The following is a 26,163-nucleotide window of genomic DNA, read 5'->3' on the forward strand; positions in this document are numbered from 1 at the left end:
TATTGGTAACAGATCAAGCGAGGGTTCCCACCTGGGAAAGGATTTGTTGAAGCAGGAGGCCATTATGTAGCCACTATGTGGGCCTCTCCAGGAGTTTGGCTCTGCTTCTGGGTGCGTGCCAGACACGTGATAAAGTGCTTACAGAGGGTCTGGTATTTACAAATTCATACAAAATTAGACTTTCAATATATTAACAGTCAAATGATTAAATTATTAACATTTAGATGGTCACATTCACAATTATGTATAAAAATATTACCCTTTAATCTAAATTTACTATAATCTGCATGTCGAAAAAGCAATTTAGATGTGTAGTAATGTAAAAGCATATCAAATGAAAGAAACATTAAATGATTTAAACTGAACCCATTAGGACGGCTGTTTTTGCCAAAGCTCTTATCCATCATTAAAGGCCATTATGTTCCAACTACAGGAATCTGTGCTAGTTGTGTGTCTGCAATTAAGAGCCCCCATAAGTGTCTTTTCTGTGTGGACTTCAGCAGAAAATTTCTCTACATTGGAGTGGCGTTTGGACACATGGGCAGCAGAAATTATGTGTATGTACTGTCCTATTTTACAGGTATGGCTTGCTTAAAAATTCACTTATAGCAACAGAGTCGTTTTTTAAACAATACAACTTTACCATTTTCATTGAAACATTGTAAAATCATTTTTAATTAATCCATGGTCTCCTACACATGCGAGTATTTTATATCAACAGATAATAGTCATTTATATGGATGCAGGGATGAAGATTTTCAGGGATGTGCTCATATACTGTACAGCAAATAGCACTATAATTTATTTTTTATTTATTCCCCCCCCCCCCCCTTTAAGATTTTTGTTTATCTGCAGAGCTGCAAAATGTACTTAATCTAGATTTTTCTTGAAAGAAAAAAAAATCTAACATATAATACTGTACTTGACAAAGGATTCCCTGAGCACTATGGGTTATAGGATCACAGCAGAGGCTGCTTGCTTTCCAGCTCCCTTTGTCTGACTAAAACCTGGTAATGCTGTTTGACAAGGGATGAGTCATTACATTCAATTCTGAGTCCTGAAAACATAAGGCTTCCTTCAGCATTGTATCAGTTAATATACAATGGTAAACATGATAAAGGAGGCTACAGGTCATATATACCTGGCTTTAAACAATATTTATGTTTTTATTTATATTTAGGTCCTGACTATAATAAATACTTTACAAAAATATGTATAAAACTGCATTTTTTCCTTGTCTGCTTAAAGCGGAGTTCCACACAATTTTGAGAGGTGGTCTTAAACAAAAGACTACCTCTCCACCCCTCGTCTTTGGATATTGAAATTTTAAATTTTTTTCCAATAGTACCTTTTTTAAAGTAAAAGTGTACTTCCGATTCAGCCGGGCCACTGCCCAGGACGTCACCTCCTCTTCTTTGGCAAACACCCCCGTTGTATTCTGGGACCTGTGTGTGTCCCAGAAGACAGGCTGACCATTCACAAAGTTCAGCAGGACTCGCGCATGTGCGTTCAGAAACCAGCAGTGAAGCTGTAAGGCTCCACTGTCGGTTTCCCTCAGTTGGGATTGTGGTGCCTGCACCTGATCCGACAGACAGATTGGCCTCAGGGGGCCAACATCGCGGGCTCCCTGGACAGGTAAGTGTCCTTATTAAAAGTCAGCAGCTGCAATGTTTGAAAAAAAAAGAACATCTAAAAATGGTAATTGTGCCTTAGCAGTACCCTAAAATGTACCTTATGGCTTGAATTCCTCCTCAAAATTAGTAGTACATTTTCTGGTATTTGGAAATACCTAGACTCTCATGTGACTACAGTTGTATATCCACAGTATGAGATCTAACCAGGCACTGCTGTCTCTGACGCTAGTCTCAGTAACTTTGGAGCAAGGTTTGTGAAGTCACTACTGTGCTGCTCACTGTTCTTCTTGCTGTAGTCTCAGACACAAGAAACCAAAGCCCTGTCTCTACCAAGATGTCCACCTCCACAAAGGTGTGTAGAAATAGAAAAGGTTAAGCTTCAGGGAAAGAATAGATAATACTGGTGACTAGGCATTTGTCTTCTTCTTGCCTTTTTTAGGCAGAGCTTTCAGAGTTCATTGCCTGGAGTTCAGCCTTAAAAGTTTCTCCACCCCAAACTCGCTCATCCATATCTTTATGGGTTTGCTTTGTGCACTGGTGCTCAGTCATGTTGGAATAGGATGGGACCATCCCCAAACTGTTCCCACAAAGTTGGGAGCATGAAATTGTCCAACATGTCTTGGTATGCTGACGCCTCAAGAGTTCCCTTCACTGGAACTAAGGGGCCAAGACCAACCCTTGGAAAACAACCCCAAACCATAATCCCCCCCTCCACCACATGATTTGGAGAGGTGGCCCAATACTTTTGGCAATATAGTGTGGATGAGCAAGTCTAGACTAGCCTGACCTCAAGATCACACTGACCTCTATAGCTGCTTGCACTGTGAAATATTTTACAGTATACCCAAAGTTCACAAAAGAAACTCTAAGTTTGTATCAGGAGTTGTAGATAAAGCAATTTTTAACAGGGGTTCCCTGATACCGGAAAGTTATTTCAAGGGTTCCTGTGTGTTGAAATAGTTGAGAAAGACTGCTCTAATGCAAAACAACATACAAGCACTTGTCATCTGTTTACATTGGAAGGCTACCAAGATTCTGCTCTGTTTAAAAAGCAAATGGAAAAGAAGATGATATTTCAGTGCCTGTTGTGAATTATAAAGATGATTTTCTCCATAATGCCTATCGCTACATAAGTAAATGAGGGCTTGTTTTAAAGTGGTTTTTTTTCACGATATGTAGATATTTTAACATGCAATCTGGGCACAGGTTCCCTTTTAGTAAAATTTGTGGTTGTTGTTTCCAAGGGCAACACATTCATTCTTCATTGCGCCTGTTTTCATTGAGAGAACCTATCTGTGCAGCCGAACAATCATAAGGACCTAAGCTTCCCTGGAAATTAGAGAAGACTGTCAACTCTGTGTTCAGCCATGGCTTTGTAGCCTAGTGACAGCACATGGTTGTGTATACACGGGAACAACTCATTAAATGTAATCTATAACCCCTTTCATTGTTAGACACTTTTTCTTCTTATAAAGGTTGGGCGGACTGGGAGGAACAAACATGAGTCTTTAGGAAGTCTGTCAATCACAGTTAGTCAAATGAGGCAAGATGAAAGCTGTTTGGAGAAACCCAGAGGCTGGAGGCGTGATTGTTGGGGTAACAGGAAGGAAACAGTCGCTTAAGGTGAACAAGGACTTATTGCCTGGGGGAGCACAATAGATAATAATCGTAGGAACTCAATAGGGATTTAATAGAGCTCATTTGCCTGTCAGTCTTACTTTGTGTCAATGAGCATTTGACAGAAGCCTTTTAGTAGTAACAGTAATTCTGTTTAGTAATCCTGCCTTCTTTTTTTTTACATAAAATAACTTTTTTTAAATTTGAATAATAATAATATATACAAGTTCAGTTCTCATATTGGCTAATATGACATTAAACTCTTATGTATGTTCTTTGGAGAGCCTTATCCTTGGTCCTACAATAATAACACACTGGAATACAAGAAAAATAGAACTTTGGCATTGGGGTTATAAAAGTAACAAAATGAAAGACTGTATATAGTTAATTTAAAGGATATGTACACTTTACACATAGGTACATGAATCATTTTTACTCTGTTACAATTTTGACAGTTTTAGCGTGATGGGGTTGATTCATTAAAACTGGTAGAGAGTGCAAAATCTGGTGCAGCTCTGCATAGAAACCAATCAGAATCCAGGTTTCATTGTCAAAGCTTAACTGAACAAGCTGAAGTTAGAACCTGATTGGCTACCATGCACAGCTGCACCAGATTTTTTACTCTCCGGTTTTAGTAAATCAACCCCGATGTGTTCACCTTTAACGACTTCCCGACCTGCTCACGTACATATAGGTTTGCAGCCCTGCGCAAAACGACATACAGATATGTCGGCTCCTTTAAGAGCCTTAGCAGGCACGCGCGCCCACTGCACAGCGGGAGATCCAATGCGCCAGCCACCTGCAATCGTGGGCACGAGAGACAGACTGGGATCTATGTGTGTAAACACACAAATCCCAGTTCTGTCAGGAGGAGAGACAGATCATGTGTTCCTATTAGTTAGGAGCAGCGATATGTCTCCTCCTCTAGTCACTCCCATCCCCCCACAGTTAGAACACACACTGAGGGAACACATTTAACCCCTTGATCGCCCCCTACTGTTAACCCCTACCCTGCCAGTGACATTTATACAGTAATCAGTGGCTATTTTTTAGCTCTGATCGATGTATAAATGTCATTGGTCCCAAAAAAGTGTCCGATCTGTCCGCCACAATGTCGCAGTCCCGATAAAAATCCCTGATTGCCGCCCTTACTAATACATTTTTTAAAATAAAAATGCCATAAATCTATCCTCTATTGTGTAGACTATAACTTTTGCGCAAATAAATCAATATATGCTTATTACAATTTTGCTTGGGTACCATGTCGCACGACCATGCAATTGTCAGTTAACCACTTACCGACCGGCTCATGTACATATATATCGGCAGTTTGAAGATGGATATCTCGGTAATGGCAGCAGCTGCTACCACAACCGAGGTATCCATCTTTAGAGTTCTGTTTATGATAATGGTGGTCTCTGCGGCGGATTTACCATGAGATCACCATTATCGGCGGCAGGAGAGGGCCCCCCCTCCCTCCGCTCTCCTGTGCCCTCTGCTGCTTACCGGAGCTGTCGGTAGCAGCGAAGGCGATCGGTTCCTTGATGTTGCTGGGTATGGAGACGAGTGAGGCTAAAATGGCCCCCACCCGTCTCTATACCATGGCAAAGCGGAAGCGACGTCAAAACGTCACTTCCGCCCATACTACTTAAAGGCATATTTTTCTGTTGTCATTTTTTTTTTAAATTACACTTTTTTTTTTGCATTTAAGTCCAAATATGAGATCTGAGGACTTTTTGACCCCAGATCTCATATTTAAGAGGACCTGTCATACTTTTTTCTATTACAAGTGATGTTTACATTCCTTGTAATAGGAATGAAATTGACCCATTTTTTTTTTAAACTGTGAGAAAATAAATAAAATCAAGAAAATAAAAAGGAAAAAATGTGTTTTAAAGCACCCAGTCCCGATGAGGTTGCGCGCAGAAGCGAACGCATACGTGAGTAGTGCCCGCATATGAAAACGGTGGTCAAACCACACATGTGAGGTATCGCCACGATTGGTAGAGCAATCATTCTAGCCCTCTAGATCTCCTCTGTAACGCAAAAAATGCAACCTGTAGAATGTTTTAAACGTCGACTTTGGAGATTTTTGAGGGTAAAAGTTTGACGCCATTCCACGAGCGGGCGCAATTTTGAAGCGCGACATGCTAGGTATCATTTACTCGGTGTAACATTATCTTTCATAATATAAAAAAAATGGACTAACTTTACTGTTGTCTTATTTTTTTATTCAAAAAAGTGAATTTTTTCCAAAAAAAGCGCACTTGTAAGACCGCTGCGCAAATACAGTGTGAAAAAAAGTATTGCAATGACTGTCATTTTATTCTCTATGGTGTTAGAAAAAAAAACAATATATATAATGTTTGGGGGGCTCTAAGTAATTTTCGAGCAAAAAAAACTGTTTTAAACATGTAAACACCAAAATCTCAAAACGAGGCTAGTCCTTAAGTGGGTAAAGCGACGTAATGCCACATCGCAAAAAATGGCCTGGTCAGGAATGGGACAAGGCAAAAACATTAGCCCATCTTTTGTCTCTGCACGTATAGAAAAATATCTGTTGATATGCCAGAAATATAGTGAGCTCCTAACGTCACCATTGGGCTAACAACAGTTGGAGGCTGATTTACTAGGGAAGTTAAGAATCTTCATTTAAAAAACTGAGTGAAGATTCACTTCAATTATCCAATCATGCGCAGATTAAATAAATACACATAAATTTACTTTTCAAGTGAAAGTGAATCTTCACACAATTTATTGAGTAAGGATTCTAAAGTAATCCAGCTTCTGAGCCTTTTCTGCACTGGGTTCTCCCGTGGTGGACTGCAGAACACTACCCCTCACCTTAAAGATGCTTTCACACAGCCCTACTGCAGTTAATCCGCAGTGTGGGTGCAGCTCCGTCTACCCATGGCTTTCATGTGGGTTAGCTGTGCTTTCCTATAGACTTCTATTTGTCCCGTGTATTTGGTGCGGGCCATAAAAAAGATTATGTGAAAGCGTGGATAAACCACGCGAAAAAACACAGGTACACTGCTCTACGGTGTTCTGCTCAGGTAAGGAAGACAAGACTGCTTGCAAATTTAGTGCAGCATAGGCAGAGCTGTCAGCTCACTACAGAAAGAGATGCATTGCAAGTATTTTTTTTTACTTGGGCATGCATTTTTAGTTTGGCCAGAGTGGGACTTCCTGAAAGTACTTTGGCAATCGGAATATACTTTAACAAGACAATTAGGGGTTGATTTACTAAAGGCAAATAGACTTTGCAGTGCATTTGCTCCAGAGCTTAGTAAATGAGGTAAAACTTCACTTTGCAAAGGATACCAAATCACATGCAAAGAAATAAAAAAAAAAAATGCATTTTAGCTTCACATGACTGGATGATGGACGTTAGCAGAGTTCTGCTCATTTAATAAGCTCTGGAGCAACTGCATTTGCAGAGTGCAACTGAAAAGTGCACAGTCTATTTGCCTTTCGTAAATCAACCCCTTAGTCCAGAGGTGCCTAATTCAATTTATTCGCTGGCTGCATCAGCTTTAGGTTACTTTCACACTGAGGTGCTTTACAGGTGCTACAGAGCTAAAAATAGCGCCTGTGTAGCGCCTGTAAAGAGCCTCTCCTGTGTCTCCAGTGTGAAAGCCCAAAGGCTTTCACACTAGCGCGGTGTGCTTGCAAGACGGTCCAAAAAATTCCTGCAAGCCGCATCTTTGCAGGGATGTAGGAGCAGTGTAGTCACCGCTCCTAAAGTGCCCCTTCCTATTGAAAACAATGGGGCAGAAGAGCTAAACCGTCAGCATAGTGCCGCCACAGCGGCGCTATGTGGGTGTTTTTCACCCTTTCTTGCCCGCTAGCGGGGGGATTAAAACCGCCCCCCCCCCCCCCGCTAGTGGCCGAATAGGGCCACTAAAATAATGGTAAAGCAGCACTAAAAATAGCACCGCCAGCTCCCGCCCGCCTCAGTGTGAAAGTAGCCTTATGGTTCCCCTCAAAGGGTTATATCTGTAAGATTAGATGTCCAGAGCACCTCATCTACCTTACACCAGACGTTAAGAACCTCCTCCACTATCAGAAGTTCAGAGTTCCCCATCTTCCATTACATCACAGTTCACCCCCTTAGCTGGTGCTGCTGCTAGAAGAAGCTGGGACGGAGCTGGGAAGCAGAAGGTGCAGGGAGGGGGTGCTGTAGCTGGCCGGAGAGATGCAGGAAGAAGTTTTGTCCCCCTGTCTGCTGCCATCCCCTAAGACAAGGTGGCGCTAGACATGGCTGGGGTTCCACAGCTGCAGGAGAGGTGCGAGGGCCACATGAAATGGCCTGGCGGGCCGCATTCATCCTGCGAACCTTCTATTTTGACACATGTGCCTTAGTCTATTGGAAAAAGGATCTACAAATTACTTTGAGACTTACACTAGTATTAAAGGGGTTGTAAAGGTTAGTTTTTTTATTTTCTAAATAGGTTCCTTTAAGCTAGTGCATTGTTGGTTCACTTACCTTTTCCTTTGATTTCCCTTCTAAATGTTTTTTTCATTGTTTTCTTTATCTGAATTTCTCACTTCCTGTTCCTCCTCAGTAATCTGTTCAGTAAGCTGTTCTGGCTGACTAAACACCGCTCGGATGATGGTGTGAAGTTTACTGAGGAGAAACAGGAAGTGAGAAATTCAGACAAAGAAAAAAAAACATTTAAAAGGGAAATCAAAGGAAAAGGTAAGTGAACCAACAATACACTAGCTTAAAGGAACCTATTTAGAAAATAAAAAACAATGCTTTACAACCCCTTTAAGTAATTAATAGTAAGTTAAAGTTTTTGCAGCAGTAATTATATTGTTTATCTTTCAGGGACAATACAAATTTGATAAAACACTTATTCTCATGTCTATCGAAAACTGAAAACAAGTTGTATTGGGGTTGTGCTTTAAAGTGTATACCTGGGCAAAAATATATATATTCAGTACATCCCAAGCTGTATTATGGACCCCAAACATCACCAAAATAAAAAGAAAGGGGTTGACGCAGTGTAATTTTATTGCTCATTGGGTTCTGGCGTAATACAGGTATCATAACTAAACCTAATTTTTTGTTTTAAAAAATGTATATATATATATATATATATATATATATATATATATATTTATATATAAATAGAACCACAGAGAATAGCGCACACATACAAAACTGCAAAATTAGTCATTTTTAAATCTTACAAGGCTGCTTAAAATCTTAATTAGTAAATAGGTTAGATTAGGTGCTTTTAAGAGCCGGTTCACACAGCGAGGCGATGCGAGGCGACACGACTCGCCTCGCTCCCGCAAGTCGCCCCCGTTCTGTACAATGGAACCGTTCTGAGAGGAGCGACTCGAGTCGCTCCGACTCAGAAAAAAGGTTCCTGTACTACTTCTGGGCGACTTCGGGGGCGATTTGCATTGACTTCTATACAGAAGTCCTCTGCAAGTCGCCGCTGAGGTCCCCGCAGGTCGCGGCGAGGCAAGTCGGAGACGCCTCGCCGCGCCTCGCTGTGTGAACCGGCCCTAAGCGTCCTTGTAAGATTTAAAAGTTATTCCTTTTGCATTTTTGTATGTGTGCACTATTCTTTGTGGTTCTATTCATAAATAGGTCTTTATAGCAGCACCAACTTTAGTTATTCGGGTTTAGGGTGTGCCCCCCCAACGCTTTGTTTATTTATATATATCTATATATATATATGATTGTCTAGAGCAGGGGTGTTCAAACTTTTTTCAAAGAGGGCCAGATTTGATGAAGTGAACATGCGCGAGGGCCGACCATTTTGCCTGACATTCTTTGAACCATTAAAATTCGGTGTGTTCGTTCGAACACTAATACACAGCCCAACAAGAATTATTTTGCCTTTGTGGCTGTGTGTGTTGAAGAGATGAGCTCGGGCGTGTTATTTGGATATACCGTATTTATTGGCGAATAGCACGCACCTTCACTTTAAGAGGGAAGTTTCAGGGAAAAAAATCATCTGCGCGCCCACCATTGCTGGGAATGCAGCCCCCACCATTGCCAGGATTTCACTCATCATTGCCAGGAATGCAGCCACCATTAGCCAGGAATGCAGTCACCATTAGCCAGGAATGCAGCCACCATTAGCCAGGATTTCAGCCACCATTAGCCAGGATTTCACACACTATTAGCCAGGAACGCAGCCACCATTAGCCAGGAATGCAGCCACCATTAGCCAGGATTTCACTCACTATTAGCCAGGAACGCAGCCACCATTAGCCAGGATTTCACTCACTATTAGCCAGGAATGCACCCACCATTGCCAGGAATGCACCCACCATTAGCCAGGATTTCAGCCACCATTAGCCAGGATTTCACTCACTATTAGCCAGGAATGCACCCGCCATTGCCAGGATTTCACTCACTATTGCCAGGAATGCACCCACCATTTCCAGGAATGCACCCACCATTAGCCAGGATTTCAGCCACCATTAGCCAGGATTTCACTCACTATTAGCCAGGAATGTAGCCACCATTAGCCAGGATTTCACTCACTATTAGCCAGGATTTCACTCATTATTAGCCAGAAATGCAGCCACCATTAGCCAGGAATGTACTCACCATTGCCATCAGTGCAGCCTTGGAGGGGACATGGAGGGGGCAGGACGAGCGCCAAAGAACAGGAGAATCTTCTGTTTAGACAGCAGCCTCTTTAAGAGAAAGTCCCGCCTCCTTTGATGGACAGAACAGTCATCCAATGGCGGAGACGGGACTTCCTATTACAGAGGCTGCCGTGTAAACAGGAAATACTCCTGTGTGCACGGCACTCGTACCTCCTCCCATCTCAGCCAGACTGAGACTATATATCTTTTGTGGCCCTGGCGCTGGGAGATCGCCGAGGGCCACAAAAGATATATATGTTTAGATAACCAGGCGGGCCAGGCTGCGATTGGCCCGCGGGCTGGACTTTGGACATGCCTGGTCTAGAGTAATAATAAATTATACCGATGTAATATGAAATGCAGAAATTAGATGTCTATGTTTTCTGTTGAATTTGAAAAGTTAGAACAAATCCTGAAAGGTGTGGCACATTTGGTCTCTAGGGACCGAACCACCTGTGTTATTTGTGGATGTATGAGCACCTCTTGATTACTTGCATTATACCCTTTCTTGCTCTGAGCAAATGTTTTGTTTCTATCTTATTAGCACCATGTGTTTTGCTAGAGATTGTCACATGTTCATAACACTTCAAAGGGCTCCATTTTGCAGTGTTGTCTCGGTCATCTCTGTTTGGTTGACTGCCCACTGGGCAGAGTTTTATTGATAGAGAACTACAATTACCTTGCTTACTAGCCATATGCCTTCAAAACGAATCATAAAATGGGTACAGTGCATCTCACATTACACAGACAGATTGAGCCAGGCTCACAGGCTGGAGAGAATGTTTGTGTTAGCTTTGTGAATCTTAATAAGCTTCCAGGAGTATTCTGCTCTTCAAACCTGCTGACCATATGTGGCTTCTCACTTTTGCCTTTTTTTGTTTCTGACCACACATGTGGATTGTCTGACATGGCAGATTTTAGATTTAAAGCCACATAATGTGTTTCTTTATTTATGGAACATATAGTCTTTATTTATGGAATATTTATGGAACATATAGTCATCTTGATGGTTTTTTTTTTTTGTTTTTAGGATAAACGGGTAAAGCAGATCGGTTTAATGAAATTAAATCAATTAATTAAATGAATTAAATTAAATTATATACATTTTAATTTAAATTAGCTGTGCTACTACAGGAAGATGAACAACAAGATACTCAACCAAACAAAAAAATAAATAAACAAAAACAGTTTATCACTTCCAAATAAGAAATATAGTTAATAAGAGGCAAAGCAAAGTGCAGTAATTCAAACTCAACAAATAACTGAACCCAAAAAATACATTTCTGATTGGCTACCATAGGTTCTTTCCTTGACATCATCATTTCTGTGCTCTTTCAGAGCAATCTATTGCGTATGAACACCCTGTCTCAGTGCAAGCCAATTTATTTGAACTGCTAAATGTTGATGGTAGATATCACCATGCGCTCTCCACGAATTACACAAAATTGAATAAAATGCCAAAATTGATTCCAAATCAGACATGAATAATGTCTTTGCAAATACATAAAAAGCTGTGTAAAACAATCAAAAATGTCCATTGGAAATATTTTAGCCATTCATTGGTATTATAGACCAGACTGGTCATGAAAGGGTTAAGTGCTTAGGTCTTAAGAAGGTTTACCGCACACAGACACTCTCACACTAAATGTGTTGCCCACTTTACATATATCTGCCCCTAGGCCACAGCATCTGTAACTCCGCTTCTCCTAACCTATAAAAATGCTGCATCAAATGCAAAGGGTGAGTTTCGGGTTACAAGAAGAAAATCTCTGCAAATTGAAGAGGGCAAAGTTTGATCTCTTCCATATTGAGACCTGCGAACAATACAGTCTTTCTAACACAACACAACTGTGAAACATCAAAGCTCAGATTGGGGCCTAATCTAAGTACATGGCACTACTTGGGAAATCTCTGAGGATATTCACAGATGTCCCAGCCAAAGCTTGACATGTGTTCCCATAGCCACAGCCTGCAGCTGTATTTTTCTCCTTAAAGAAAATACATTAATTGAATTAATCATAAAAAAACAAAAACAATATTTACGGCAAAGATTTAGCAAGAAATTAGGAAAACTCCCCATTAATTATTGCTATTCAGCTGAGATTTCCCCACTCATAGATACCACCAATTAGTAGCAGTGCTATTATACCTTCTAAAGTACACCCTCAGTGCTCCACTGTTGTCTATGTGTCTTGTGTTGGTCCTTAAAAGACCTTTGAAAAGCACTGGGTTCCTGCGGATGGGTAGTTTTGTATCAAAAAATGACAGTTAGTTACAATCTTCTGCTACATCAGTTGACACCGAGCCGATCCGTGGGGGATGAGCAAAAGTTGCAGAGTTTGGTACGTAGAGAGTTTGCAGAATCCTGCGTAAAGTCCGAAAATGCTGACTATAAAATCAAACCCTATTAAAGCCTGTGGGGGGGGGGGGGGGGCTAAATCTTGATAATTAATTGTTCCTATTTTCAAGGCTCATAAGCAAAGGATTCTTTAAAAAAAAAAAGGGGTATGCGGAGCTGGGGAAGGACATGGGTTACTAGTTCCAGTGCAAAATTTTTTTTTAATACCATGCAATGGGGAAAGGGTTCTACTTTTAGCACAACTTTGAGGGTAACATGGGAATAAAAAAGCCAATATTTTTAATGACATGCTTGTGAGATGCCTTTAGGTTGTATGAGATGTTGTTGAACATTATAAACAGTATACTTTGTGAGCTATTTCTTTTCACAGTATCACACTGCATTGTCTTTAAAGCTTAACGTGTAAGTCCAGGCAAACAGAGCTAACTCTAAACCTGCTCTCTGTTACATTCTAAACCTAATCTACTGTATTTAAGCCTGTAAAGACTGCAAGAGCTGACAGGCAGTACAGGGGAAGCAGAGCAGCCATGGCGAAACCTAGCTGTGTTGTGTGTTTTGGTAGCTGGGAGTACCTTAGTACCTGGGAGTACCCTTAGTACCTGGGAGTACCCTTGGTGCTTGAGAAGTACTTTTAGTGCCTGGGAGTAGCTTAGTATCTGGGAGTACCGTAGCACCTGGGGGTACCTTAGTGACTTGGAGTACCTTAGTACCTGGGGGTACCTTAGTGACTGTTAGTACCTTAGTGACTTGGAGTATCTTAGTACCTGGGAGTACCTTAGTGGCTTTAAGTGTCCTTAGTACCCGGGAGTACCCTTAGTACCTGGGAGTACCTTAGTGCCTGGGAGAACCATTATTATCTGAGAGTACATTAGTACCTGAGAAAGGTGACGCGGGATGCTGGGAAGTGACTGGGGGGGGGGGGGGGGGGGTTGTGAGTGTTGCAGAGGCCTGTGAGTGACGTGGGGTGCTGTGAGTGTCACAAGGTGCCGTGAGTGATGTTGGGTGCTGAGGAGTGTTGCGGGGTGCTGTGAGTGTTACAGGGTGCTGTGAATGTCGCAGGGTGCTGTGAGTGTCCCAGGGGGCAGTGAGTGACATGGGGTGCTGTGAGTGTCACGGGGTGCTGTGAGTGTTGCAGAGTGCGGTGAGTTATGGGAGGTGCTGTGAGTGTCGCAGGGTGCAGTGAGTGACATAGGGTGCTTTGAGTGTCACAGGGTGTTGTGGGTGTCGCGGGGTGTGCTGTGGAGGCTGAGGTAATTGGAGTACCTGTAGTGCCAGGGGCGAGTAGTGTAGAATACCAATAGAAAGCCTTTAATTATTATCCCGTTAGAATAGAGGGTAAAAATGTCCAACAGGATTGGTGATGCCACACAGTGCACATCTTGCTCCATGTATGCATTCCTTGATTAACCAATCGAGGGCAAATACTGCTGTGCGAGATGTCAGCTATTTGTTTCCCTAGAAGCCCAGATCCTGGATCTAGAAAACAAGGTGGCAACACTGCGCAGCTTCAACAACTTGGAAAGGAGTTTGGACATTACCCAGCAGGTGCTGGTGGGGGCCAGGGTAGAGGAGATTGGAGACTAGGGAGGGGCTTTATGTTCGGGTCGAACATGAGTTTGCCTGTTCCCTGAATTGTGAAGAATTTGGGGTGTTTGTGGCAAATTCGAAATACCCTTTTAAAGGTTAATATGCAAGTTATTGTCATAAAAATTGTTTGGGGACCTGGGTCCTGCCCCAGATGATATGTATCAATGCAAAAAAAGTTTAAAAAAAAGCAGTGATTTTAATAATACTTAAAGTGAAACAATAAAAGTGTAATATTCCTTTAAATTTCATACCTGGGGGGTGTCTATAGTATGCCTTTAAAGTGGCGCATGTTTCTCGTGTTTAGAACAGTCTGAAAGCAAAATTACATTTCTAAAGGAAAAAAAAGTCATTTAAATCTACTCGCGGCTATAATGAATTGTCGGTCCTGTCAATACACATAAAAGTCATTGAAAAAAAAACGCATGGGATTCTCCCACAGGGGAACCCCGAACCAAAATGTAAAAATAAAAAAGCGTGGGGGTCCCCCCAAATTCCATACCAGGCCCTTCAGGTCTGGTGTGGATATTAAGGGGAACCCTGTGCCAAAATTTTTTAAAAAATGGTGCCCTTATCCGAGCACGCAACCTGGCAGGCCGCAGGAAAAGAGGGGGGACGAGAGAGCGAGTTGCCCCCAAACCGTACCAGGCCACATGCCCTCAACATGGGGAGGGTGCTTTGGGGTAGCCCTCCAAAGCATCTTGTCCCCATGTTGATGGGGAGAAGGGCCTCATCCCCACAACCCTTGCCTGGTGGTTGCAGGGGTCTGCGGGTGGGGGAATCTGGAAGCCCCCTTTAACAAGGTAAACGGGTGAACCTGCCCCCCTCTGACATCAGGGGAAAGCCATAGGGAAGTCCTCATGCATCAGAGGGGGTGGGGTCACCGGGTGGCCCAGCCCTCCGTTATATAAGAGCTGTCACCTGAACAGAAGCGTCACACAGCGGGAGACTCCCATTGAGGCAGATCGTCTGGAAGATGAAGCGGGGAAGAAGAAGCCGGAGGAAGATGCCGGACGGGAAGACGGGAGGAAGAAGATGAAGAACTTAGAGGAAGAAGCGGGGGAAGAACAAGATGGAGGAAGAAGAAAACCGAAGGAAGAACAGAAGAAGATGGAAGAAGAAGCGGGGAAAGAAGACATTAATAAAGGAATTGTCTAAAACCGGCTATTGTCTTTTTAAAATTTTTTTACACTTTTTTGTGAAATGGTAGGGGTATATTTGTACCCCATTACCAATTCACACGGGGGGGGGGCAAGATCTGAGGGTCCCATTGTTATCCAGATTCCGATAAGCCCCCGCCCGCAGACCCCCACAACCACCGGGCAAGGGTTGTGAGGATGAGGCCCTTCTCCCCCTCAACATGGGGACAAGCTGCTTTGGGGGGGCTACCCCAAAGCACCCTCCCCATGTTGAGGGCATGTGGCCTGGTACAGTTTGGGGGGCGCTCTCTCGCCCCCCCTCTTTCCCTGTGGCCTGCCAGGTTGCGTGCTCGGATAAGGGTCTGGTATGGATTTTTGGGGGGCCCCACGCCATTTTTTATTTCATTTTGGCGCGGGGTTTCCCTTCAAATCCATACCAGACTTCGGGTCTGGTATGGATTTTGAAGGGGACCCCCATGCCATTTTTTTTTTTAATTTTGGTTCAGGGATCCCTTGTGGGGGAATCCCATGCCATTTTTTTCACTGACTTTTATGTGTATTGGACTTACAATTCATTATAGCCGCGAGTAGTTTAAATTACTTTTTTTCCTTTAGAAATGTAATTTTGCTCTCAGACTGTTCTAAACACAGGAAACATGCCCCACTTTACAGGCATACTATAGACACCCCCAGGTACAAAATTTAAAGGAATATTACACTTTTATTGTTTCACTTTAAGCATTATTAAACTCACTGCTCCCCAAAAAATTGCCATTTTTAAAACTTTTTTTGCATTGATAAATGTCCCCTGGGGCAGGACCCGGGTCCCCAAACACTTTTTATGAGAATAACTTCCATATAAGCCTTTAAAATTAGCACTTTTGATTATTCATCTTCGTGTCCCATATACTTTAATGGTGTTCGCGTGTTCAAACTCATTTTTGTTCGGCTCATCACTATTGGAGACATGGAAGCACAGGAGTTAGAGGTAGGTAGCTGGGTAACAACTAGAAGGAAGGGTATAGGGAAGAGTGCTAGGGAGGCCAATCTTGAGTTGGTACACCCCAACAATTATGCGAAGTTGAATGATGCTGGGAATATAAGCTCAGGGTTGGCAGTGTTGGAGCAGGCTTCCTCATCTAGCTGCCAGGGAGGTGACGGCTCCAGTAAGTATGGGGGCAGAGATGCAGGAAAGGTTAGACAGCTACTGATAGTAGGGGACTCAATTATTAGAAGGACAGAGAGGGCAATCTGTCACAAAGACCCTGATCGCCAAAAAGTATGTTGTTTATCGGGCGCTTGGGTTTGGCACATCGCGCAGCGGGTGGACAGATTATTGGTTGGGGCTGGGGAAGACCTGGCTGTCGTGGTACACGTTGGCACCAATGACAAAGTGAGAATAAGGTGGAGAGTCCTAAAAAAATTATTTCAGGGACTTAGGGAATAGATTGAAGAGAAGGACCTCCAAGGTGGTGTTCTCTGAAATACTACCTGTGCCTCAAGCCACACCAGAGAGGCAATAGGAGATTAGGGAACTGAACTGGTGTAGGAAAGAGGGGTTTGGCTACCTGGAGAACTGGGCTAACTTCTCAGTCGGTTACTGGCTCTTTAGTAAGGAAGGGCTGCACCTTAATGGGGATGTTACAGCTATGGGAAGAAAGATGGCCACAAAGTTGGAGGGGATTTTAAACTAGGTGTGTGTGTGTGTGGGGGGGGGGGGGGGGGTAGAGGTAGTGATAACTGGCAGTGAGCATAGGACAGAGGGGAATACAAGTGAGTTTATATCCATGACATCGAATCCTGGGGTTAATGAGTCGCCAAATCAAAAACAAAGTCGGGGGGAAATCATATGGAGAATAAAATATGCACCAATACAAAACTATGGGGAATGTTCACGAATGCCAGGAGCCTAGTCAAAATGGAGGAACTTGAGCTGCTATTACATAAGGAGGATGTGGACTTCATGGGAATAACTGAAACTTGGTTTGACAGCTCACATGATTGGCTGGCAGACATCCAGGGGTATTCCTTGTATCGGAGGGACGGGGGGGTAGAAGAGGGGGTGGGTTGTGTCTATACATTAGGAATGTTTTACGGGTAGAAGAGCGGACCGACATCAGTGATGGGGCAAGGGGGAGGTGGGGTCTGTATGGGTGGAATTCAACAGAGTGGAAGCAAGCGGGAAATTACTAAGTGGAAGTATGTTACAGTCCCCCTTCCCTGAGAGAAGAGGTGGAGTTGGATCTCCTCTCACAGTTAGAAATGGCAGCAAGACAGGGAAATGTCATCATAATTGGGGACTTCAACTATCCCGACATTGACTGGGTGGAAGGGACAGCCTACTCATTAAAGGCCCGCCATTTCTTAAATGTTCTACAGGACAACTTGTCCCAATTGGTGGATTCCCCGACTAGAATAATACAGATCTGATTTCAGATGTGGAAATATGGGACAACTTTGGAACTAGCAAGCACAGAATCATTATATTCCACATAAATCATAGGAAAGGGAGGCACAAGGGGAGTACAAGAACACAAAATTTCAAAAGAGCCAACTTTTCTAAACAGCGCTCAATGCTGCAGGATATTAAATGGGACCAAATCCTTGAAACAGGGAACACTGAGAATGCTTTAGGAATATATTAAATAAATGTGTCACAGAGTGCATTCCAAGAAGTAATAAATACAGTAGAACAAAGGCTAAACCTGGATGGCTCAACCAAAACGTAAAATGTCATATTAAGGACAAAAAAATGGCCTTTAAAAAGTATAAAGCCGAGGGGTCATTGTCAGCATAACAGTCCAGGGAATGCAATGGGAGGTGTAAGAATGCAATCAGGGCGACTAAAACAGACTATGAGAGGCAAATAGTGGAGGAGAGGAAAAATAATCCCAAGAAGTTTTTTAAATATATTAACAGTAAAAAGGTGAGGACTGAACAAATCCTCCATAGGATGCTGAAGGGAAGATGGTTACAGATGACAAGGAGAAGGCAGCTGTGCTAAATGCTTACGTATCCTTGATCTTCACACAGGAAATGGAGGGGTATACCGACCACGAGAGTATTGTTAGTAACACGCCACAGGATCTACCCTTGTGGCTAACAGGCCGGTGTTGGGAAAGGATTAGAGAAGCTTAACCACTTCAATACCGGGCACTTAAACACCTTCCTGCCCAGACCAATTTTGAGCTTTCAGCGCTGTCGCACTTTGAATGACAATTGCGCGGTCATGCTACACTGTACCCAAATGAAATTTGTATCATTTTTTTCCCACAAATAGAGCTTTCTTTTGGTGGTATTTGATCACCTCTACGGTTTTTATTTTTTGCTAAACAAATAAAAAAATACCGAAAATTTTGAAAAAATTAATGTTTTTTTTGTTTCAGTTTCAAAACTTTGCAAATAAGTAAGTTTTCTCCTTCACTGATGGGCACTGATGGGGTTACACTGATGGGCAATGATAAGGCGGCACTGATGGGCACCGATGAGGTGGCACCAATGAAGTGGCACTGATGAGGTGGCATTGATGGACACCGATATGTGGCACTGATAGGCGGCACTGATGGGTGGCACTGATGGGCGACACGGATGGGCACTGATAGGTGGCACAAATTGGCATGGATGGGCATGGATAAGTGGCACAGGTGGGCATGGGTTAGGCGGCACAGGTGGGCATGGGTAGGCGGCACAGGTGGGCATGGGTAGGTGGCACAGGTGGGCATGGGTAGGTGGCACAGGTGGACATGGGTAGGCGGCACAGGTGGGCATGGGTAGGCACTGATAGGTGGCACAGATGGGAACTGATAGGCGGCATTGTATTATAATATATTGCACTAATGGATGCCAATCAGTGCCAATCAATAATGCATGCCAATCAGTGATGCCCATTGTGGGCACTGATTGACATCCATTGTGGCACTGACTAGAATCCCTGGTGGTCTAGGGTGGCATACCTTGTCCTTGGCATCCCTGGTGGTCTGGTGGCGTCCCTGGTGGTCCAGTGTGGGCATCCTCGGGGGGGGGGGGGGCTGTGCTGATAATCGATCAGCACAGACCCCCCCCTGTCAGAGGAGCAGCCGATCGGCTCTCCTCTACTCACGGCTTTTCCTATTTACACTGTGATCAGCCGTGATTGGAGACTCTTTACCGAGATCGTAGTTGCCGGGTGTCAGACTGACACCCCGCAACAACGATCGCCGCGATGCGCGCCCCCGGGGGCGCGCAGCGGCTCATAATCCTGATCACGTCATATGACGTCCGGTCAGGATTATGAAACCACTTTGCCGCCGTCCATTTGCTATAGGGCGGGCCGCAAGTGGTTAACATAAATAAATCACCAGGTGGCTTACACCAGAGAGTCCCTAACCACTTCAATCCTGGGCACTTTCACCCCCTTCCTTCTCAGGCCAATTTTCAGCTTTCAGCGCTCTCGCACTTTCAATAAGAATTGCGCAGTCATGCAACACTGTACCCAAACAAAATTTTCTATCATTTTGTTCACACAAATAGAACTTTGTTTGGGTGGTATTTATTCACAAATCATTTTTTTTTTGTGATATAAGCGAAAAAAGAGCGAAAAGTGTATAATAATTGGTTTGTGTGATCACAGACATATGTGCACAGATGATCATGTACATATGTGCGCAGATGATCATGGATATATGTGTGCAGATGATCATTGAGATATATGATTTTACTGTTACCAATGTGGGACATGTGTGTGGGGACAGTGTTTTGAGGACACTATGTAGGGGACACTGTGTGTTTATGCTGTGTGGGGACACTGGGCTGATGATCAGTGTGGAAAAAGGTGTAAAATACAGCTCATACTCACTGATCACCTGGCTGCAACGATCACCTCTCCTCTCCTCACTGACAACTTCCGTGTGAGATGAGGAGAGCCGATCGCCTAGCAACCAGCTCTCTGTTTACATCACATGACGGCTGTGATTGGACACAGTCGTCGTGTGATCAGGAGGGCCAATCACAGAGCCCTCTTGCCATTTGGAGATGCTCTGTCTCCGGGTGAGATGAGCGCATCGAGATTGCGCCGCTGCGAGGGCACACACGTGCGCGATGCCCCTCCTTCTGAAGGACGTTCCTGAAAGTCCACTCAAAAGGAGGGGGCGTGGTTAAATAACTCAGTCAGGTTATATCCAGACCACTATTCCTAATCTTCATAGACAGCATACTGACAGGATTGGTACCAGCTGATTGGAGAAAGGCCCACATGGTATTGTCACTCCAGCTCTCTGCCCTGCCCCTTTTACAGAACATTCTCCCTGGAAACATAGGAGGTGCCCAAGAGCTGAAGTACATGCCAGTCACCTACTGCTATACTAAACCACTGCCCTGCCCCCAGATCAAAACAAACAGGCCTAGCTTACAGCATAGGCCTGCTTAAATTTACCTGCACTGGCAGCTTACACAAAAACCTATACTAGCACCTACCTACCTACGGTAGAGAGTGCTACACTTAATTTACAAGCTGAGGTCTGTAGGCATGGACCATAAGGTTTGTTCTTGGATAGAAAAATGGCTACGAGGTCGGGTCCAAAGGGTTGTGAGAAATAACGTATACTCAGAATGTTCTAGAGTGGTTAGTGGGGTACCCCAAGGGTATGTCCTGGAACAAATTCTGTTGCATTTACTTATAAATGATAGAGAGGGTGGGATAAATAGCTCAATCTCAGTGTTTGCTGATGACACAAAAATATGCAAGGCAAGAACAATACAGTAGGATATTGAAACTTTACAAGAGGACCTGAATAAATTAATGGAGTGGCTAATTCAAGGCAAATGAAGTTTAACATCGAAAAATATAAGGTAATGCAGTTGGGGCTAAAAATATAAATGCAAGTTACTCATTAGGGGGAGAACCCCTAGGGGCTTCCAGGACGGAGAAGGATCTAGGGGTCCTAGTTGAAGACCGACTGAGCAATAGCATGCATTATCAAGCTGTGGCTACCAAAGCCAGCAGAATATTAACATGCATTAAAAAGGGAATTTAAATATTCTCACTCTCTCTCGCTACCCTCTTCTATCTTTCCTTTCCTCTTTCTGATTCTTTGGAGGGCTATCCTCCCACTCTCTCAGGGTTACTGGTTGACCTCTACAGCAGGGGGTGGCTGGGAACTTCCGCTCTATGTGCGGGGGTTACTCTCCCTGTGCAGTGTGATCCCGAGAGGGGCGCAGGGATAGGGGCCCTCCCTATAGCTGGCTCAGGCTGGGCTCAACCTGAGAATTTGTGAATCTCCTGCTAAGACATCGTGCATTTACGCATTGATCCTGGCAGATTTTCCGAGTCACATCTCCACCCTTATGATGAAAGGATGCAAGCTCATTTCCCTTAGAGCTGTTTTATTTCACGTGTGTTTTTTTATAAGTTCTCTTCACACTCCAGCTGACAAGAAGGTCGACATGACCGTTACCTGGACTGTTACCATCACTATGTTATTACTCAAATACTACTTGTCAAGCTTGTTCCCTGTATTCTGTTATACGAAAATAAAATACTTTAAAGTAAAAAGGGAATTTACTCCAAAGATAAAAATATAATCCTGCCACTTTATAAGACTCTGGTTCTGCCTCATCTGGAATATTCCATTCAGTTCTGGTCACCAATCCTCAGAAGGGATGTGCTGGAACTAGAGAGTCCAGAGAAGGGCAACAAAATTAAAAAAAATGGGGACTCGAGGACCTTAATTATCAGGAACGACTGCAAGCACTAAATTTATTCTCCCTGGAGAAGAGACATTTGAGAGGAGATATGATAACGATATATACAAATATCTCAATGGTGATCCCAACTTAAGTATGAAATGTTAAAGTCCTGGGGAGTATAAGAGTACATGGGGCCACATGATAAGACTGGAAATTTAACCTTAAGCTGTGTAGGGGTTTTTTCACTGTCAAGGCGGTAAGGATGTGGCACTCTCTTCCACAATCGGTGATGTCGGCAGGAAGTATGGAAAATTTTAAAGACTCTTGGATGGATATCTTAGTGAAAAAACAATATACGTGGCTATGGGAAATTAAAAAACACAGACTGTTGTCTTTGTTCAACCTTACCAACTATGTAACTATGTAAAGCAAAAACTGCTGTAATTACCTATTCTGCAGCAGATCCGTTCTGGTTTGCAGTGGCAGAAGCTGTGTGCAGGAGAGGACTAACAATGGCTGTGAAAGTGATGGGAAGTGATGTCACCCATTCCATTGTTGGCTGCCTCTCCTGCACCTGTCTCCACACTGAAGCCGCCGCTGACAGCTGATGCTGGGACTGGACTGGATCAGATGCAGAATTGGTAAGTATAGTGCTTTACAGGGTTTGATAGATTAGGTTTAGAATGTGGCTGAGAGCATATTTAGCACTAGTTAGGTTTTGCCTGAACTTCCACTTTAATGAAATGTCAAAATAGAGTGCACAAAAACACTTCTAAGCCACAATCCACATTTCCAAAGACACAGACAGTGTGGCTTGGCCCTGCCCCCTGCTCCCTAGTCATGTGATTTGATTGACAGCAGCAGGAGCCTTTGGCTCTTACTGACATCAATCTGCCCCGTGAGGAGGAAGAGAGCAGAGGGAGCCGCTGCTCTCGCCACACAGCACTGGATTGAGATTGGGCTCAGGTAAGTATGGGGGGGGGGGGGCTTGGGGGGAGCTGCACACAGAAGTTTTATTTATTTTAATGCAGGGACTGCATTAAGGTAATAAACCTTCTGCCCTTAGAACCACTTTTACATGAAGGTTAGTAGAGATCTTACTGTTGTGGCTGTTGAAAGTGTATTGAACCTTTCTTTTAGTGTTAATATTTCCTTTTTTTCCCACAGGAGATTCCAAGCTGACCAGAAAACAGCACAAAAGAAGATTTTATATCACCTTATTATTCAGTAAAATATTTGAATTAAATGTCACCATTTTGTATTTACAAAGCATTATATGATTTCTTAATGAATTCTTTATAATAAATGATGTAAACATTACTAGCTTGATTGACAAAAAGGTATTATCTGTCTTTTTCTATTCAGATGAATCTGTATGTTCCAATAAAAAAATGCAAATAAGTAACAATCTTAGAAGATGGAAAACTTAGCAATACTGCTGCACAGATAATTCACTATTTATGAGAACCCCAATCTGCACTAAATATCCCATTGCTGATTTTCAAATGTCAATGGTGAAATTAGATAGATCACTCGAACCATAATTAAAGTAATTTGTATGCAGTGCTTAGCCCCTCAGGAGCAGCTGAATTATTTTGGGTTCTCTGTTCTGCCATTAATATTTAAACTGCTTGGACCCCACTGACACACCCGTGTACCTTAAAAGTTAGTATGCTAGCACTCTATATTAATGCATAGAAAATAGACCACAAGCAATTGGATGGTAGAATAAACAGATGTATTATGGCAATGCAGTCAAACAATGCCTGATTAGATAAACAGACAGTTGAACAGGCTTAAAGATGCTATACTAGATAACCTGAACACTGACCCACAAGATGGAATTCAACTGAACTGTAGTGATACTTATGCCGCGTACACACAACCGGACTTTCCAGCAGAAAAGGTCAGACGGACTTTCGACTGAGTTACAATGGACTTCAGAAAGAACGGACTTGCCCACACACGAACGGACTAAAGTCTGTTCGAAACTCCGTTCATTTTGAATGCAATGACGTATGACGGGAAAAGGAAGTTCAGTAGCCAATAGCTGCCCTTGCATCGTATTTGGTCCGTCGGACTAGCACACAGACAAACGGTTTTCCCGATAGGAATTGAGTCCGTCAGACAGATTTGAAACATGTTTTATTTCTAGGTCTGAATTTTTTTCAAAGAAAAAACGATCGGATTATCCCACACACAATCTGACTATCCTACGGAATGATTCCGTCTGACCTATTCTGACGGAAAGTCCAGTCTTGTGTATGCGGCATTAGACAAATTATAACTGGTGCAAACAGGGTAAGAGTATCAACATTAACTAACCTCAAAAAATATGGGCCCTAGTGTGCGCACTATGCAAATAGCCCCAATGGTGGGAGGGTGTATATGTTCCTTACAAAGGGTTCACCCCTGGAGGTGACTGCAAGCACCTGGAACCCAATTGTCAATATTAGCCACTATTGGTGGGGCCCTTCTGTAAGGTGGTGCACATGTAGCTGTCCCTTTAATAGTGTGCAACAGGTGGCTTATGGGCAGTTTAATAAGGAGCAGTCTCTATTTCATCAACTGTGTCAGCGTTGAGCTAAGCACAGATGTTCAGCTCACCACTCCTGGCACACAGGAATCTGGTCCAGATCACTTGGCGGTCTGCTGCCTTCAGGTACCCAGGACTTTTTCTGGTTTTCCCTCTCTGTAGACATGTACAGCAATGGGACCTCCCATTTCTGATCCCAGTTCAGCAAACAATCTCTCTGCGACTCACTCTTCAGGCTGTTATGATGCAGCAAGGGCAAACAATCGCTGTATAGGCGCAGCTCAGGCAACAGCTTCACACTCTCTGGTCCCCACACTGTTCTGAGATGGCACCCTGGTCTCTGCACAGTGCCAGCCAAGGTCACCTGTCTGTATGGCTTGGCTTCCTCTTGTAAACACAGATTTTTCCAGAATTGCATGGGAAAAGTCATATATCCCCTTCTCTGTTATGCAGGGAATGCTAGGTAGTCAAGTCCACAGCTCCATCAGCCTCCCTTAAATTGGATTGCATTATGCCCCTTTTTTAAGGACTACATTTCCCAGAATCCATGGTGGCTGCTACATAGCAAGTCTGCTGATTTGCTCAGATTCTCTGCTGCCAGGAGGAGGGGGGGGGGGGGTTGAGTGCATACAGAGCCACTCTGAAGCTTCACAGCAGGGAAATGAGAGTAAAGAGGAAGCCCACAGCCTGCAGTTCACATGGCTGCTTTGTTTACACACAGCCAGGGGGTGGGGGCAGGTTAAGGGAGGAGAACTGGCACAAGAAGCCCAGCCGAGTCCTCCAGCTGCTCTGTAACTGTTTACAGTGGCAGGGTGGAGGGGTAAGCAGGGGCTTCACACAGCACCTGGCTACACATACATGAGATCTTGCATGATTTGTGCATGTGCCATACTAGATGTGTAGTGGCAGGTATCGTTTGATGCATGCAAGCTTTAACAATACAATTTATGATTCAAATAATACGCATGTAATTAGGCAGATTACAGTGAACCATGGCCCAATTAAATCATCTTCACGTATGAGCATTATATATTTTATATATAAGTACAGTACACGGTAGGAAACTGCTTAATGTTAACCTGTAGTCAGGCTGTGATCTTTAATAAAGTATTTCCTATTAAGCAGAAAATCGGACTTAAAACAAGTCTTCACTGACAACGGTAGATGCCAATGAGCAAATCATCCTCATATTCCACAACAGAAGCACCAAAGATGTTTAAGGCATAACTAAAGGCACACATTTATTTTAATTAATTCTACTAGGATGTTGAGGAATCAGAACCTATATCATGTTTTTATTGCTGCCTGTGTCCACTCTCTCCAATTGTGCTGATCACCAATGTCACCAGAAGTGCCAGTACAGGTAAAGCCTGAATTTTTAGTTGTCTCCAGAACAGGAATAGAAGATATATTTTTAAAGAGACTTGTCCCCATGATAACTGTTTCCATCTCATTTAAAAGGTATCCTCTCACATCCTGTTGAGTCTACAGCACAGGCAGTAAAGCCAAAGTGCAAAAAAAATAAAAAAAGTTTGGATTTGGTATCTGTTTGCATTGAGAATAGAAGGCTGCTGGAAGGGTTCAGCAAGGTGAGATGGGCTGCTAAGGGAAGGACTTGGACAGCATCAGTGCTTTGGCTGTGAGTTTTCCGTGGGGGCACCCCAGAAGAGGAGGTAAGTATTACATGTTGTTTATTTAAAACAAAAAACAAATCTTTACAATCACTTTAAGGCCTCATGCACACTGGACATTATAAAAATGGCAATAGCATTAGTTGTAGAAAGCTATAGAATGATTTTGCAGTGTTTTTGCAGTAGCATTTTTCAGTGTTTTTCAACATTTTTTAGCTGTAGTATTTTTTTTTAACAAAACTATACTCCCACAAAAGCCTTTGGCTCAAAAACGCTGATAAAGGGTGAACAGATGTGTTTTTCATAGTTTTTAAAGCTTTTATCAAAGTTAAAGAGTTTTTATAGCTAATAAAATAAGGCCTGGTCTAAACTACCATTA

At 43.2% G+C, this 26,163-nt stretch overlaps 1 protein-coding gene across 1 annotated transcript in view; it reads left to right on the forward strand.

Annotated features, from left to right (window-relative positions):
• MYO3B (myosin IIIB) overlaps positions 1-22,917 on the forward strand; it is a 583,926-nt gene extending 561,009 nt beyond the window's left edge. The window contains exon 35 of the mRNA XM_077447966.1: positions 22,785-22,917. The gene's annotated coding sequence lies outside the window, so the exon portion shown is untranslated. The remainder of the gene's footprint in view (positions 1-22,784) is intronic.
• The last annotated feature ends 3,246 nt before the right edge of the window (positions 22,918-26,163 follow it).

Source organism: Lithobates pipiens, unplaced genomic scaffold, assembly GCF_037356315.1.
Source record: "Lithobates pipiens isolate NorthernLeopardFrog02 unplaced genomic scaffold, aLitPip1_a1.2 Scaffold_22, whole genome shotgun sequence".
Taxonomy (NCBI): domain Eukaryota; kingdom Metazoa; phylum Chordata; class Amphibia; order Anura; family Ranidae; genus Lithobates; species Lithobates pipiens.